This window comes from Pleurodeles waltl, chromosome 5, assembly GCF_031143425.1.
Source record: "Pleurodeles waltl isolate 20211129_DDA chromosome 5, aPleWal1.hap1.20221129, whole genome shotgun sequence".
Lineage (NCBI taxonomy): Eukaryota > Metazoa > Chordata > Amphibia > Caudata > Salamandridae > Pleurodeles > Pleurodeles waltl.
The window spans coordinates 951,324,622-951,341,539 of NC_090444.1; the positions used below are offsets into that span (position 1 = coordinate 951,324,622).

Consider the following 16,918-nt stretch of genomic DNA (forward strand, 5'->3'; position numbering starts at 1 on the left):
TCCAGTACACTTCTGGACGACTCAGAAGGACTGCTGTGGTGCATCCAGGGGCTAGTTGGGTGGCCTCCTGACCAGAGCATCAAGGGCAGAAGGCTCTAACCACCTTGGACCCAGCACATGGACTCTGCCTGCTGTTAGTCGAGGGATGTGGAATTCCTATCACCCGACACATCTTGTTTGGGGTCAAGGGCAACAAGTTTTTATGTTCACTTCGTCCTTGGGACAAGTAGGCCCAACCCTCTGCAGCACAAACCCTTTGGCTACCTGTTTACAGAGAGTGGAACTCTCTGCAGTTGAGGTAATGTGTTTCCAAAAGATAATGCTGTTCGAACTTGTATTTATGGTTCATTATTTGAAAACCTTCATTATTAGGGTGAGTGCTGTAAATAAATGTTTTAAGGTCACACTTCACTACTGACGTTGGTTCCAGTACAAAAAAAAAAAAACGTGTATACACATGTTTGAAAAGTTTAGGCTATGAGGCTAAGTATAATGCTCCCAGAATGCTCTCTGATTAGATGCAAATGAAGTGTCATTTAGTAAAATGTTTTGATGCATGCTAGTATTTCCCAAAAATATTTCGAATGGAAAATCAGTGTAACCATTTTCAACGCGATTATGGGAAGCGTGAAAATAAACAAACACTTACAAAGCCAACTGATCTGACATATTTTTATAAGTCTTTTAGTTTCATCAATGCGTGTCTTGTTTTGACATGGCTTTTGTAACACTTTATTGTTGTGGGAGCTACCAGGCCCTCAACATTGTAACAAACACTGGCAAAAAAAAACCAAAACGTTTTTGAACTCTAAAAGCACACGTTGCCACCAGTGGCATAACAAAGGCCCCGCAGCCGCCCTCCAGGGGGCCCCTTCAGCACAGCACCTGCCCTGAGTGAGTCTGGAGAGGGGGCTCCTCCATGTTCTTTGCAAAGGGGCACCCTCCAGTTTCGTTACGTCACTGATTGCCACTGTTGTTCCTGACACTGAACAAAACTACTTTTTCAGTGTCTACTACTTTGTGTGCCAATATGCTCCTTGTGGAAGAGAAGAATGCAATCACTCACAGTAAAGCCAGCCGAAAGAGAGAGAAATAGAAGTTTAATAATAACAAAATGTCTTTGTTAACACCAGACCTAATTAGGGACCAAGACCCACATGTAGGTAGCTTTTAGCATGTCGCAAACAGCGACTTTCGCTGTTTGCGACGTGCAAAAAGCACATTGCGATGCACAAACCCAGTTTTGCGATTCGGTAACCTGGTTACCGAATCGCAAAACGGGTTTGCGACTCGCAATTAGGAAGGGGTGTTCCCTTCCTAATTGCGACTCGCAGTGCAATGTAGGATTGTTTTCTCAGGTTCTACCAATTGGATTTTTGTCATTTTTTTGTCTTAAATTATTTATTAAATTTTACTCTAATTTGTTTGAGATTTTTCTTATGTTGCGTTTCCTTTATTGCTATGTGACTTGCTGTACAAATGCTCTAAACATGACATCTAAGTTAAGCCTGATTGCTCTGTGCCAAGCTACAAGAGGGTTGAGCAGAGGTTAATTCGGAGTTTGCTAGTGACTTCCCCCTGACAAGGATTGTGGTTTCTGTTTGAGTGGTGTTTCAACCACTCAACCAGTAGTCTGATTTCTTACAGCGAAGCTCAACCGGCTCTTTGTACCAGAAGCCTTCTCCTTGCAGACCCTTTCATCACGAGCTGAACACTTCATTCTGGCCATGAGAAGGTAACTCTTCAGTGGGACTAACCTGGTACCTATATCTGGCCTGTGCTGAATAGTGGTCAGCCTGAACTTATGACTTTCCCAGGGTCTAGCATGACCAGATATCCATGAGTTGCGTTTTGTGCTCCTTGGCACTGTTTTTACCTAAATCCTTAAAACATAGGGGCATATTTATAAGCGCCACCTTGCGCCACAATAGCGTCATTTTTTTTACTCTAATGTGGCCCCACAAGGCCATAATCCTAGCATCATATTTACGAAGTGGCACAATGCATGCATTGTGCCACTTTGTAACCCTTTCACTACATTAGGGCTGTGCCAGGCATAATGTATGCAAAGGGGGCATCCCCCATTAGGGGAGCCGAAAAAATGGCCCAAGGAATTCCTTACGTAATTTTATCCAGTACTTTTAACGCCTGCCCAGAGCAAGCATTAAAAGGGAGCTTCCATTGTTTATAATGGGCCCCTATGTACTCTGCAGGAGTAGCGCCAATATTTTGGCGCTACTCCTGCAGAGTACATTAGTAGCGTCATGAAAAATGATATTATTGCCACCTGCCCTGCGCCATGGTGCGCCATATTTTAAATATGGCACACACATGGTGATGGTGGTAGGGGGGCACTAAGGAGCGTAGGGAAAGTGGCGCTGCCCTTGGTGCAGAGCCACTTTCCATAAATCTGCCCCCTAATTTCTCTGGTTCTACTAATTGGATTTTGGATGTTCAGATATTACTTTATATATTACAATTTATGGTATTTTTCTAATTTGGTTTGAATTCTTTCTTGTGTTGTGTTTTCACTTTATTACTGTTTGGATGCCACAAAAATACTTTACACAGTGCCTCTAAGTTAAGCCTGACTGCTTTAGGCCAAGCTACCAGAGGGTTAAGCACAGGTTAATCTAGTGACTTTTGTGTTTCATCCTGACAAGGATACTAGTTGTTGCTTGAGTGGGCTTCTACTTCCCTTAACCAATATCCCAGTTTTGTACAGCCTGCATTTAAGGTACGGTAGTAATTTAAGTGTTCTAGCAGTTTCTCTGAGTTTCCCAGCAATCCGTAGTGTAAATCTTCTCACTGGCAGGGTGATCTTCAGTGTCATAATATGTTCCTATATATGGTGGGGTATCAGAATGGTGCTCCACATATAGGAACAACACAGCACCGTTTGTCTTCTTGAAAGCTGATTTTAAGATGGCTATCCAGGTATGTCACACATTTTTGTGAAGCTGAGGTTAACTCACTGGACTACGGCTCTTCACAGGAAGATATATTTCTAAGTATAATCATAAAGTCCTGTAGAGAAAATGAACACATTGCAAAAACAGCATTTGGCACCACCTAATGGAATTAGATTAGCCCCCATCATTCATAAAGAAGGCAGCTTTGCTTGAAAAGCTATAAATAAATGTTTGCACTGCCAATCAAACTCGGGCCCTCATAAACCATATCTGGGGAACAACAAGGCCTCTACCCCTCCATCACATCCTCCCTCTGGAGACACGTATGGTAATCTTTTGTGCCACTGCAGTCCCTGTGTGCACAGTTTACCTCCACTTTCATTTGGCATTTAAAACTACTTGCCAAGCCCTAAACTCCCCTTTTATTAAACCTATGTCACCCTTAAGATAGACCCTAGGTAGCCCTAAGGACAGGGTGCTGGGTAAGTAAAATGTAGAACATGTACTCTTATGTTGTGCATGTCCTAATAGTGACAAACAGCCTATTTCGTTTTTTCACTATTGTGAGGGCTGCTCCTGTCATAGGTTAGCATTGGCAATTCCCTTATAGACACTTAAGTGGTAATTTCTGATCTGAAAGGAGTAGCGTTGCCATGTCTGATATGTTTAGAATGGTAGTGAGAAATCCAGTTTACTGGTTTAGTCAGATTTTACACTACTGTTTTAGAAATGCCAATTTAAAAAAGTGAGCATTTCTCTGTGCTTATAACTCTATGTGCTTTGCAGCCTGATTCCAATCCACGTATAGGGCTGAGTGACAGTGTCATTTGGTGCATACTTTCCAGGCAGCCACAACACAGGAAGGGCTGGGTGTGGCCGGTGGTGCATCTACATTCATCTGCATACTTATAGTTTTCCTGGGCTTGGAAGCGAGAGGCGGTTCACACTTTACAATTGTATAGGCTGTGTCCTGCCCTCATACAAAGTGCTGAGTTACCCCCTAATGATGTCTGGAGCCAGGGCTAGGTTGATAGTGGTTTGTTGCATACATGAAAGGGTTCCTCTGAACTCACCCCCTACATCAAAGACGTTTATGAGTATTTAGAACAGGGACTCTGACCTCATGTTGTCATTTTGGATCTGGAAACAAACCTCTGTGAGAAGGACTGCTCCGCTGTTTAAAGGACTCACCTGGACTGCTCATCTTCTGTTGGCCTGCAACTAGGTGGGTGGTCTAAAGGACACACTGGATTTCTTTTCCGTTTGTTGGCCTGCTGCCAGCTGCTCCCTGACTCTGTTCTAACTAGGCACTGCTTTGCGGCCAGGAGAAACCACCATTATTGCTGTCTGCTTAGCGTTGCTGGCCTGCTGCCTGATTACAGCTGGGTTGCAGGAGGAACCACCACTTTTGCACTGATAATGTTGAGCTAGCCTGCCTGCCTGCTTTGTGCCCCACCAGTGTTCTCAGTGCAGTGTGAGCACTGTTATCTGCCTTGCGTTTTACTAAGATCAGAGCATGTTGGGGGCTATGTGTCTCACCAGGATCAAGCATGTGTTGAGCACTTTGTGGCGAGCTCTATGCAGGATTTTGACTAGGAAGGGGAAGTGCAAGCTGCTGAGCTGCCTTGACTAGCCCTGTGTGGATGGCCAACACAGGAATGGTAAAGACATCACCGCTGGCTGTTTCCTGGTAGCTACTCTTTGAGAACCCCCATAGAGGGACCCCTCTGTCACGAGAGATGCAGAGAGCAGGGCTTGCACGCTGCAGCAGTGGATGCCCGCCGGAGGGCCATGCCAAAGGCTCTACCCATGAGCTGAGTCTGAAAGATATTGTTTTGGTGCAGCTGCACCTGCCTTGGCGCTAAGGAGGCAGGACCCTTCCCCGAGCGACGCTCTGGAGAGATGAGTGTCCGGGAAGGAGGAGCCCCTTTTTGAAAGGTTCTATCAGGCTGTAAATACACCACATGGCTCCCAGTTGCTGGCCACCCTTAGCAGATGTACTCCATGTTTGAGGACAGCGGCTCTCTCACAATCCCATTGCCGGGGACCCAGGAGGGTCTCTCCGCTCTCACCTACGTGTTGGGCCCACCACTCTTCCCCCATTAGGCCAAACCTGGTGGCAACACTGGACTCACTATTGTTCTCCAGGGTGTGACCTCAATGGAGGCTCCCGTTTTGTGGACTAGGAACTGGGCTGAATTACCTTAACACCTGTAGTAGGTGCACCAGTGTTCCTGTGCTCTACATGTGATCTCTGAATACTAAGACTTTTTAGGAGCGTAGGTGCGCTGTGCCCTAGGCACTTATAATGATATTGAACGATCCATGTACATAGGGTGACACATTAGGATTCATGTGTTATGTTCCTAACCCAACTACTGCATTTTCCATGCCCTGACAATATCTTATATGGCTTTTTTGATACCTGCACTGTCAGGATAACAAGTACTATGTCAGTAATTGCTTGATTTGAGCAGTATTTCTAATTTATGTCGTTTTCGGTCTATGATATATATATTTATAATAATATAAGAAACATATTTTTACATAATATGTGGAGTGTCCTGTGTATTACCTCCTGTGTGGCGTATTTATTGTGTCACTACTGTGAGTGTGTTGCACAAACACTTTACACATTGCCTCTGATGATAAGTCTGCCTGCTCTGTGCTAAGCTACCAGAGGGTGAGCACAGGTTATCTTTGAGGTGTAACATACTTGCCCTGACTACAGTATTGGGTTCTGTCTGGCTTAGGTGCATACCCTAGCCAACCAGAAACCCCATTTCTAATAGCTGTTTTCTTTTAATATGAGCTCAGATAGCCATTGTATGAATATGGCCATATTTTACAAAATATGGCATAATGCCTTTTTTAAATATAACAGTATCGTATTGAGGCCTCCAACTGTAGAGAAATATATTGTCCATTTAAGCATATTGCTAATAATAGCTGTGTTATTAAATTCAACTGAGTATTTATGGACAGTACAATACATTTTTTAATATCGCTGTACTAAAATATTCACATTATTATGTTTTACAGTTTAAAGTTCTATTTATTTGGACAAAAGTGTCTTTCACACAGCTAAAATTATAAAAGAAAATAAAGAAAGGGATACAAACTCATCTTAACAATAGTCACATGCTAAAAACCATCAATTTTACTGACAATAAGAAACACTGGAGGTGAAATGCCAAATCAACAAAAATGCATTTCTACTAAAAGATTAATGGCCAATGAGCGGGACAGTGTAACACAGTAAGTAGTGTTCTTAAAAATTGTCAATTCAAAGCTATAAACAAAGGACAATCCTTGAAGATGTGAGAACAAATGTATTTACAGCATAAGTAGCAAATACATTCCCCTTTATTATTAAAGACAAAATGAGCAACCCTAGGAACAGAAAGCAAGGGGTTAGGACCCAACTTTTATTTAAAACCTTCCATCATAAATAGAGGAGAAAGTCACATAAGACTATTCTTCTACCTGTGTGTTGACATAACGAACGTCGTGAATCCGCGTCGTGTTTCACTCCATCCAAATGACATTTATGAGGTACATATGAATACTCTCTTCTTCTGGGACTAGCTGAGAATCGGACAGTCAAAGTAGAATTTCCAACAGGAAAATTATTATTTTCCGGGACCCATCTTAATTAATGGGCACGGTTGCTATTCTTATCAAGTTTTGGATATCGATTCGGGACCCATGAACATATGGATGATTAAGCCTTGAAGAAGTCCTATTTTGGACGAAACACGTGTCGGCTGATGCTACATGTGGGCTCAATGTACACCTTCTAGGCCTACACACTTCAAGAGTTGATTATTTCAAGAAGAATACACAACGTTTTCTGTGATAGTTACAATTTAGTTTATCTTCATTGTATTAGTTTTTGTTGTGTTATGGTGTGATTTTTATGATATGTGTTTTTCTAATAAAAATGTTATATGTGTAAAGGAATTTATATGTATATGTTAATAAGAGAACTTACACCACTGTTGTTAATGTAAGAATATGATTTTAGGAATAATTTGGAACTCCTATCATTCTTCATAAGCCTTAATTGGCCCCTTACATTTTTATACTAGGAACAACTTGTGTGCTCCGCTATTTTTCTTTTTTTGAACTTGTGGGAAAGAGAGGAGAACGCTTCAATAAACATGTTGACAGCCTTCTTCATTTCAAGCAGCAGCAAGGAAACCCCTTTGAAATGACAGTCTGTGCACCTACACAACTATGTGACCAAAAAATATGTGGATAACGATATAAAGACACGTCTACTAGATGTCTCGAAGCTATACGCAGAACTGAAGCAGGAGAGATTTGTATTGAAAGAGAAAAAGCAGTTTGACATAATCACCAAAGTTAAACGTTCAAACTAGCCACTGCAAAACAGGTTACAAAAAAACAACTTTTGCAAACACATAGAGAGATGGCTGTAGCAAAAGAAAGGGGTGAAATTATCAAGAACATTCTGTTGCATGTTATTATTCCAACAAATGTATTTGATGGAGATGCTGCAACCAAACCAGTGAAGCGCAAACCAGTACAAGAGCTAAAAAAAAAACTTTCACCTGAAGAATTTCAATTCGAAAAGGTGTTCTCATTGAAAATTGCTGTTGTTGTGGACTATTTGTCACAATTGCGAATGGTCAAGATTTTATCCAAACTTCAGAGAGGTCGTTCAGACTATTTAACAGATATCAAAGTCTGTGTGTACGTATCAAGAACTGCACATTGTCTTTGACAGTTATCTTGAACTCTCTGTCAAAGAATGTAAGAGAATCAGACAAATGTCTACAAATGGAATAATTGACCTTGCCTGCATCAAAAATTCGACACCTGTACATGTGCAACTTGATAAATTCTGGTAATCAACATCTAACAAGATGAACTTGGAGATGTTAACTCGCCAAAACATTGCTGATGCTTAAGTGAACACTGCATTTCCAATTACTGCAAATGGAATGATAGTCAATGAGGACTTGGTTCCCGCAGAGATATATTCCAAAGGTACGGGCCATATTGTTCAAGAACTTAACAGCAAATTTTAGGAAGCTGACCTTTGTGTTGTGCCACATGTTGAGTGGGCTGTTCAACATGCTTCCAATCGAGTCATTGTTCTGTCAATGCACAGATGTTATTATTGTGCTACTTAGATTTGTTGCAATGTTCATAAGTCAAGGATTGTCAGAGTTATGGGTACGTTATGGAACAGGCAAGAAAAGATACTAAATCCTGCTTCATATTCTGTTCACAAAACTTGACCAGATCCAGTGTTCTTATCAAGGCACATATTCTTACAGGTGAGCAAAACTGGAACAAAGCTTTAACTGCTGAACCTGTGAAGTTTCTAAAAGGATTTTTGAGACATAAGAAGATTGTGACTTTAAAGCCGTAGAAAAATACCTTGTGCATGTGTGGAAAACGTGTTCTGACTGTCACACATTTGACGATCTTTGGTACAGTGAGTTCAAGAGATGAGTCCCACTAAGCAACCTTACACAACATCATTTTCTGTGCATGGACACATCAAAAGAATGTTCCTCGTCATCAGAAGATGTGCAAATGTTTTGGATCATGCATATGTAGATAAAGATCCAAGTGAATTTGTTTGGGAAAATATTGAAGGGGTGCCAAAACCTACAAAATGTATAAAGCCTCCATCCACAGAACGTATATTTACTTGCAAAACCTGTGCTACAAAAAGATGTCCCTGCGGATATGCTCTTCTCAAATGTTCAACATTCTGCAAATGTACCACGAGTGATTTCTGAAAAGAAGAAACAAAGTGAACTATGAAAATGTGTCCAAAATGGGAGTGATAAACATTATGGCCCTCATTATGAGTCTGGTGGTCTTAAGACCGCCAGACTTGCAGTGGTGGTTGGACCGCCACAGTCATGGCGGTTGGACTGCCACAGTCCGACCACCGACGTTGCCAGGTTGCTGCCAGTCGACAGCCTGTCAGTCTCAGCGGTTGTAATCGTCCAGGGTGGCGCTGCATACAACTCCCCAATCCGCCAGCCTTTTCATGGCAGTTGAATTGTCATGGAAAGGCTGGCGGAATGGGGGTGCTGGGGCCCCCATAGACAGCCCTGTAATTTTTCCACGTCCCTATTACGGGCAGTGGAGAGCATGATGGGTGCTGCTGCACCCGCCGCACCTCCAGATTGCCGCCGGCTCGATTACAAGCCGATGTCAATGTTAAGGCCCTGTTCGTGATAGTGCCGGTGGTGTTCTGGCAGCACTAGCGGTCAGATGGCGGTACGAGTATGGCAGGTGGCTTCCACCGCCTGCCAAACTCATAATGAGGGCCTATTTTTTTCATATTCAGGTCATAAACATTGCTTGGTGTATGCATAAAGGATTAAAAAACATTATTATTTGTTTCACTTCTTCTTCCTCCATTACAGCCACCATTTTGGAAAACGGCAGAAGGGTTGCTCTGAGGAGTTATTTTCTGTCTCTATAAGACTACTTGACCACCAAAACTTATGTTTTGACACCAGAATGAATTATATTGGTGTCATGGTTCCCAAAATATTACATATTACATCATCACTGCAACACATCTGCCATTTTTAAAAATGTTGCCCAGAAAAATTTGTCATGGTTCAGCAACGTCTACCCAAGCTAAATTACTTCTCTAATGATTCAAAATCACAAATCAAAAATGAAAATCTCTGGACAGCAATTTCTTAACAGAGGTATATCAGGGGGTCAGGATTGGTAATTGCAGTCCCTTCTTTGGGGCGCCAACAATGCAGATTGGCTTAAGAAGTGTCTAGAACGGTTGGCATCCCACTTCTCTATTAAACTAAAGTTACTGTGCAGATATTTAACATCATTAATCCCCCGTAAGGTCTTCCTGTTTGCCCCCTCAAAGACAAAGAATGAACAAATCTTAATAGTTAGGCACCTCCCATAACAGACCATGACATAAACCCCAGCACTTACCTAGCCATCTTGGTCATATTTTTAGGCAAAAGATTTAAAACGTTTAAAACAGTGGCTTTCAATATCATCAAAGGTGGCCTTGTTGTCAAAAGCCAGAAGCTCAGCACCATATGGCATATCTCAAACTATATGAACCTCTACAAGTTTGCAAATTGACAGTGGAGGTAACCTCCTCTAAACAGGGTTAAAGTAAGCTAGCACTCCAGAGGTTACTCAAGTCAAACAGATATGTGGTTGAAATGCTCTGCTCATCTTAAGAAACCAAAGAAAGTCAGGTCTAAATGTTTTAGGAATGGACTCTCTTCACATTATTTGCTGCTAGGCACCAAGAGTATTTATTATTATTCTTACCAAAAAAATGTCAGTTTTAGCAGTGTTTACAGTTAGATAAATATGACCACACAACTCTCTTAATACCAAAAACTTCCTCTGTAGGCCTTTGGGGGCAGGGACTATTATGACTACATAATCTGTGTACAAAGGACAGGGTACATGTACACCACCTAGGTTACATTAAAGTATTTTGCATATTGTAATTTGGCAGGCCAATATAGACTAATAAACATGGGAAGTAGCACACAATCTTGTAGATTTATTTGGTAAAATGGAACCATCAATTTGGCTTCCACTTGTGCCCAGTTAAAGGACCACAGGTCACAGAGGATAGAAACCATTTACATTAATGTATTCCTTTATGTTAACTTATTCCAGACACTGTGTCAACCAGATACAATGCAGCACTGAAGTTGATGAAGCAAAAGCATAGGCTACCTGGTTGCTCCATCAAATTAGGGGCTAGGGCCCAAAGTGAAAAAAGGTCTTAGACAGAATGGCTTCTATTTGTGGTAGTCCTTTTTTCCTAGAGGGACCCAATTTTTGCTCTAAAATCAACGTATTGAGATGCTAAATGCTGCATTTCAGATGCTCATTATTATGAAACATTAGAAGACAAAACAAATGGTTGCTTTATTATCAATGGTGGATAAAATATACAATGGTTAATTATAACTCCAAATATAAAACAAATGAATATGATAAAAAATACAGTTTAATTATATAGTTAATAATATACTGCATTAAGTATTAGATTGAATATATAGCTAGGAGCGATTCAATCATAACAAACATTTACGGTCAAGTAGAACATTCAACAAAACTGAGATCTGAAGTATTGGGTACCTTAAATAGATCATTACTACCAGCTAAAGGAGATGTATGGCACAGAAAAGGAATTGCACTGCTTACAAACATGAACACACATGCCCATGAAATATTATCAAGAAAAAAGCACACTCCAGGACTGCAAGTGTTTAAGTTTCACTTACCATTTCAAAGAGACTCACTAAGCACAGATAGAAAAGGAGGTACGGCAATGACTGTGGACTATTGTTCAAAAGCAATCAATCTGTGCAAGACTTTGAACCTTTCATCGACATACCAATCCAAGATGGCGTCTGCTGCTATAGGAGCTACCCTACCACATCATGCCATGAATAAAAATGAAGAAAGGACAAAGCTCCCCTTACTTTAAATATGGCACCTCTCTAGGCCTACGACAAAAGACGGGAAGCCATGAGAGGAACGCAGAGATGGACCACTTTCCCCCAAACTAGGCATTGCACCTGTAACCGGATGGCCACTTAACCGTGGGTGACCAATCCGCTTCATTGACTCATGACTAGTTTGAGTATCCATATTAGGTTGCTTTTTAAACAATTTCCTATTGTAAGGATGATTCTATTACTACTCATTCTGATCTATGTACATTTCTAAAAAAACAGGAAACTAGTTTTTCTAGTTCCCTATTTCAGTTCTATCCTCTTTCGATAATGTTATTTTATTACAATATAAGTTATATAAATCATAGGAAGTTACATACTTCCAAGGAATATTCATAAATATTACCCTTAGGTACCACATGGGGACTGATGATACCGGACCCATAAGCCACAGCCAATCAAATGTCTCCCATGAATGACAGCGCTAATTTCTGGTCTCATTTTACTCCAGATTACAGATGGGACAAACAGTTTACAATAACAGCAAGACAAAGGTATTATAAAATATTCATAAACATACAGTGTAGGTCTTTCATTTGGTGCACCATTATTTTAGGACCCTCTTGAGGATGACCCATGTACCTCACCAACTAAATTATTAATAAAGCTCAAGATAAGTTAAGGGTACTTTCAGTTAAGCATATTTCTTTATATGCCAGTCCACTCTCTTTTCGAATGAATGTAGATTTTCCTAGTAACTTATGACTGAAAGTCTTAATTTTATTAAAGACACGGAGGCGAATATTATGCGTTCTTTTCTTACTTTAATTCAAGCAGCAGCAGTCAAGAAACTACAACTCCCATGAGGGTTAGCTAATGTCTAACCAATGGGAGCAAAACAATAACCAAAACTTGACCAATAGGAAGGGGCCACAAACCATAGAGTGCACCCTTGACTGCAAGCAGCCCTCTTTTCTTGCTGCTCGCAGTCATGATAAGTACTCTCCTTTCGTCTCCTATGTACTTAATGGTTTTCAGATATTGTATTTAATGCATATTTTATTGTAACGTTTCTTTATAGCTTCTATATCGGGGGAAATAACCTATTTACTGTTTCTTCACCGCTCCGTGGTGGTTTATCCCGGTTTTATTTAGCTATCTCTTTCCCCGTCCCCCCTCCGGCCGGCATCGGCCGTTCTATGCGCGCGCTCCGTCGACAATTCTATCGCGCAGTTATTTTTCCTAATCCTGTCAGCGCGCGTCTCAGTTCGACGCGCGTCTGACAGGGAATTCCTTACCGGCTCAGCTGTTCGCCGCAACTCTATTCCGAGCGGCTTTACGCGTCCTCTCCACACGGCGCCAGCTTCATAGGACAGCGCTTCTATTGCCGCTGCTCTCCAGTGCCGCCCCACTCCTCGACTGGTTTTTTCCTCCGGATCTCCGCCCCGGGGAGGAGCCTAGCCTCAACACACGGAGCATGCTGCTCCTATTAACCCGTGGTTAACCTCTCCTGAGTGCCTCCTAAATATTCTTCTGGGCTCTGTTTTTAGGCATTTCTGCCCGCATTTACTTTTGTTTATTATGGAATCAGGGAGTTCTCCCTCAAGGTCTGCCTCTGAGGAGGAGGAAGAATCCTTTCAACAGGATTTGAATAAATTAATCCAGTCCTCCGTAAAACATGCCATGAAAGCATCCATGGAAAAAATGTCTAAAAACATTGAGAATTCTGTCATGTCCATGGTGTCCAAATCTATGGCCCATTCTGCGGGGGAAAGCAGAAAACGGAAATTATAATCACGTAAAGGCGCACAGACAGAGAGTGAGCTTGCCTCACACCAGAATGAGGACTTGATTCCTCCCAGGCCTCCTACTAAGGAGGGGATTTCCGCCAAAAATACGATCGCTCAATCAAAATGTGAATCAAAATTAAAACACGTTACTGCGCCTAAAAAGATTGTGATCTCAAAAATTTTGGACACGGACGATGAGGACATGGATGAACGATCTCAGTCCGACAATCCGGATGATACGTTTTCCTCCCCCAAACGTATCAAACTTGCAACAGGTGGTCCTTCTACCAGGGTAGTTGACTCGGAGGGTGTTCCTATGTTTGATCCGTCACTCATACACCATCCTAACTCTACTGAATGGCTCCCGTTAGACCATGTAGGTGATTACATCACTTCCCGCTTACGCCTCCCTTTAGACAAGCAAACCAGATCCAAATTAAAATCAGAATGTCCCAGGCCTTCGTTGGATTCCAATATTACGGCAACCCCAACTATTGATGACTCCCTCATCACTTTTTTCACCAAATTTGGTAAGGATCCCCGTAACGGAGTCGACAAGGCCTGGACCACTTGTCAGGACAAGCTCCTGGACGTGGTAGGCCCTTTGGCAAGGATCTTTGACATAGCTGAATCAGCCAGGTTAGAGGAATCGCCTATTGATCCCTTAGATCTTTCTCTCTGGATTCAGAGAGCCTTTTGTCTTTTGGGTAATGCCAACTCGGCTATCATTCACGAAAGGCGTAAGGGCCTTCTTCTCAAAATGGACCCCAAGCTAGCTAACTTGGCCACTCGAGACCCTGGCATTCAGGCCAATGGAAAACTCTTTGGGGATAACTTCATAAAAGACGTGAGCCGTTTCGTTTCGACGTTCTCATCCTTGGACAAAGCCCAACAAAATCTCAAGAAGGTTTTTAACCAACGTATTTTTTCCCGGGCCGGTAGAGGTAGGAGCCGCTTTACCGGCCACACATACAGAAACCAAGGCTCAAGAGGATATGCTAATTCCTTCAACTCCTATTCCCACGAGTTCAAACCCCACTTTTATCCACAAAGAACTAGAGGTTTCCGCAACCGTGGCCAGCGTTTCTCCAGACCGCCCATTAATCAAGGTAAGCCAGCTTTCTGGCCCTCCCGTAGGAGGTCGCCTTCGCTTCTTCCTTCAAAAGTGGAAGTCAATCTCTGCAGATCCTTGGGTCCTCTCCACTGTTCAGGGATATCAGATCGAACTTCTGTCCCCCCCTCTCCAGCTCTGTCTTCCTCCTCTTCCAAAGTTTTCTCTAGAAATGTCTTCTTTAATCTCTTCAGAGATTCAATCTCTCTTAAAAAAGGATGCCATCCATCTTTGCACTCCAGACCCATCCGGATTCACCAGCTCTATATTCCTCGTCCACAAAAAGAACAAAAAGCTACGACCGGTAATCAATCTGAAATCTTTCAATCAGTTTGTCATCTATCGACACTTCAAGATGGAAACTATTATCCATCTCAGGGATATTTTACTCCAGTTCGATTGGCTAGTCAGACTAGATTTACAGGACGCATACTTGACCGTCCCTATTCATCCTTCTCACAGAAAGTTTTTGCAATTTCTTTGGAATTCAAAAACTTATCATTTTTCCTCTCTTCCTTTCGGCCTATCCTCCGCTCCCTGGTGCTTCACGAAACTGTTGAAACCGGTCGTAACCTTCCTACGCTCCCTGGGTATCAGACTGATTATCTATCTCGATGACATTTTAATCATGCACCAAAGCAAATCCTCTTTGCTTTCTCACCTACAGTTAACATCCACTCTCCTCTCAGACCTCGGTTTCTTGATAAACCTCGAAAAGCGGTTCTTCTACCCTGCCAACAAATAGAGTTTCTAGGCTTCCAAATAGATTCTGTCTCGGCCGCTCTGTTCCTTCCCCGTTCCAAAGTTTCTGCAATAAAAAAAGAACTAATCTTAACCCTTCGAAAATATTATATTTCTCTCAGAACCCTCGCAAGGGTTGTCGGTCTTCTCTCGTCCTCTATTCAAGCCATCTTTCCAGGTCCCCTTCACTACCGCGCCCTCCAGCGCCTCAAAATCCTTCATCTTCGTTGAGGACTGGCTTATTCCGACCTCGTCTCCTTGGACCTAGAATCCCAGATGGAAATCCAATGGTGGATATCCCATTTAGAGGCTTGGAATGGCAGATCCATCTTCCCCTCTGTGCCCGATATTGTGTTAGAATCAGATGCAAGTCTCACAGGTTGGGGCGCCTGCTGTGGTTCGATATCGACTGGCGGTATATGGTCCGCAGAGGAGTCCAGATTGCACATAAATTGTTTAGAGCTTCTTGCAGGCTCCTTTGCGATCAAGAGCTTCACAAAAAACAGAGCACGATGCTCCATTCTGCTCCGTATGGACAATATATCAGCGGTGCGCTACATCAACCGTTTAGGGGGCACCAGGTCCAGACCGCTGGCCCTATTAGCCAAGAGCTTCTGGGACTTTTGCCTGTCCCACAAAATTTCCCTCTTAACGGAGTATCTACCAGGATCATTGAATTCAAATGCAGACTGGCATTCTCGCCACCTCACCGACTACAGCGACTGGAAATTACACCAGTCAGTCTTTCATCAGATAGAAAGGAAATGGGGTCCTTTCCAAATAGACCTCTTTGCGTCCAGACTCAACGCCCAGCTTCCCCATTTTTTCAGCTGGCGCCCGGATCCACTGGCTTTGGCTACAGACGCTTTCCTACAAGATTGGTCCGGTTCCCTCAACTATGCCTTCTCTCCTTTAGCTAACCCTCATGGGAGTTGTAGTTTCTTGACTGCTGCTGTTTGAATTAAAGTAAGAAAAGAGCGCATAATAGAGCCTCCGGTCTTGTCATAAAATTAAAGCCCTGGTAAGATAACAAACATTAGCATTGCTAGACACTGCTACCTACACACCACACTCACTTTCTCTCATGTAAGAGTAAAGTTAAGGAGCATCTGTGCAGTCTTTCCACAAGTGTGCCATGTTTTCACTTTTAGTGTGTCACCTCACACATGGTTTAAATAAAACTTGGTTATTCTTGAGAAACCCCATGCTTGTAAGCGTAAAATGGGAGAAACAAGTGCTGGCTGCACCTGGATTAATGTGAATAATTCTACAGAGACTTGCAGCAAGAAACATCCTCGGGATGCAATCAGGATTGGATAATATACGTGAACATCAGAAACTGACATACTGACCATCATCAAGGCACTCTACTGCAAAGTAAGGAAAATAAGTATGTTTAACGGGCGGTATTTAAAATGAATATCTCATGTGTCACATATCTAAATCATATGTTTAACTACTTAAAAATGTGCTATTACAAATTTTAGCCATGAGGATAATTTAAATATGTAAATTTACTGGGAAACAAACACTTGATATAGTAGAATTCACAAAAGTCCAATAGCTTCGGTGTAGTCGTACGTGAGATAGTGCTAAGTGTCCAATGGTGGGTTATCAAGCAGATTTTTATTTTAGGCTTCTGTAAAGTTCAGCATGCTACTGACACCAGCCTCGGAGTACTTAAAGGTGTTAGAGGAGAAAAGAAAAATGAAGGCACACAGAAAGAGATAATTGGGAACCAGGCAAATAATCTTCTGGTACAAGGGTGAATCGTCATACTTAAGGAGGGCAGGCCATCGTGGACAAAACCTTCCAAGACGTGGATGACCAACTAGCTGAGTTGATCTAACAAATGTTAACAACAATATTGAGCAGCAAAATTCTTCTGCTAATAAGCAACTT

At 42.2% G+C, this 16,918-nt stretch overlaps 1 protein-coding gene across 1 annotated transcript in view; it reads right to left on the bottom strand.

The window, feature by feature from the left end:
• Window positions 1-16,918, bottom strand: part of LOC138296175 (uncharacterized) — a 498,683-nt gene that overhangs the window by 235,565 nt on the left and 246,200 nt on the right. The gene's annotated exons all lie outside the window — the stretch shown is intronic.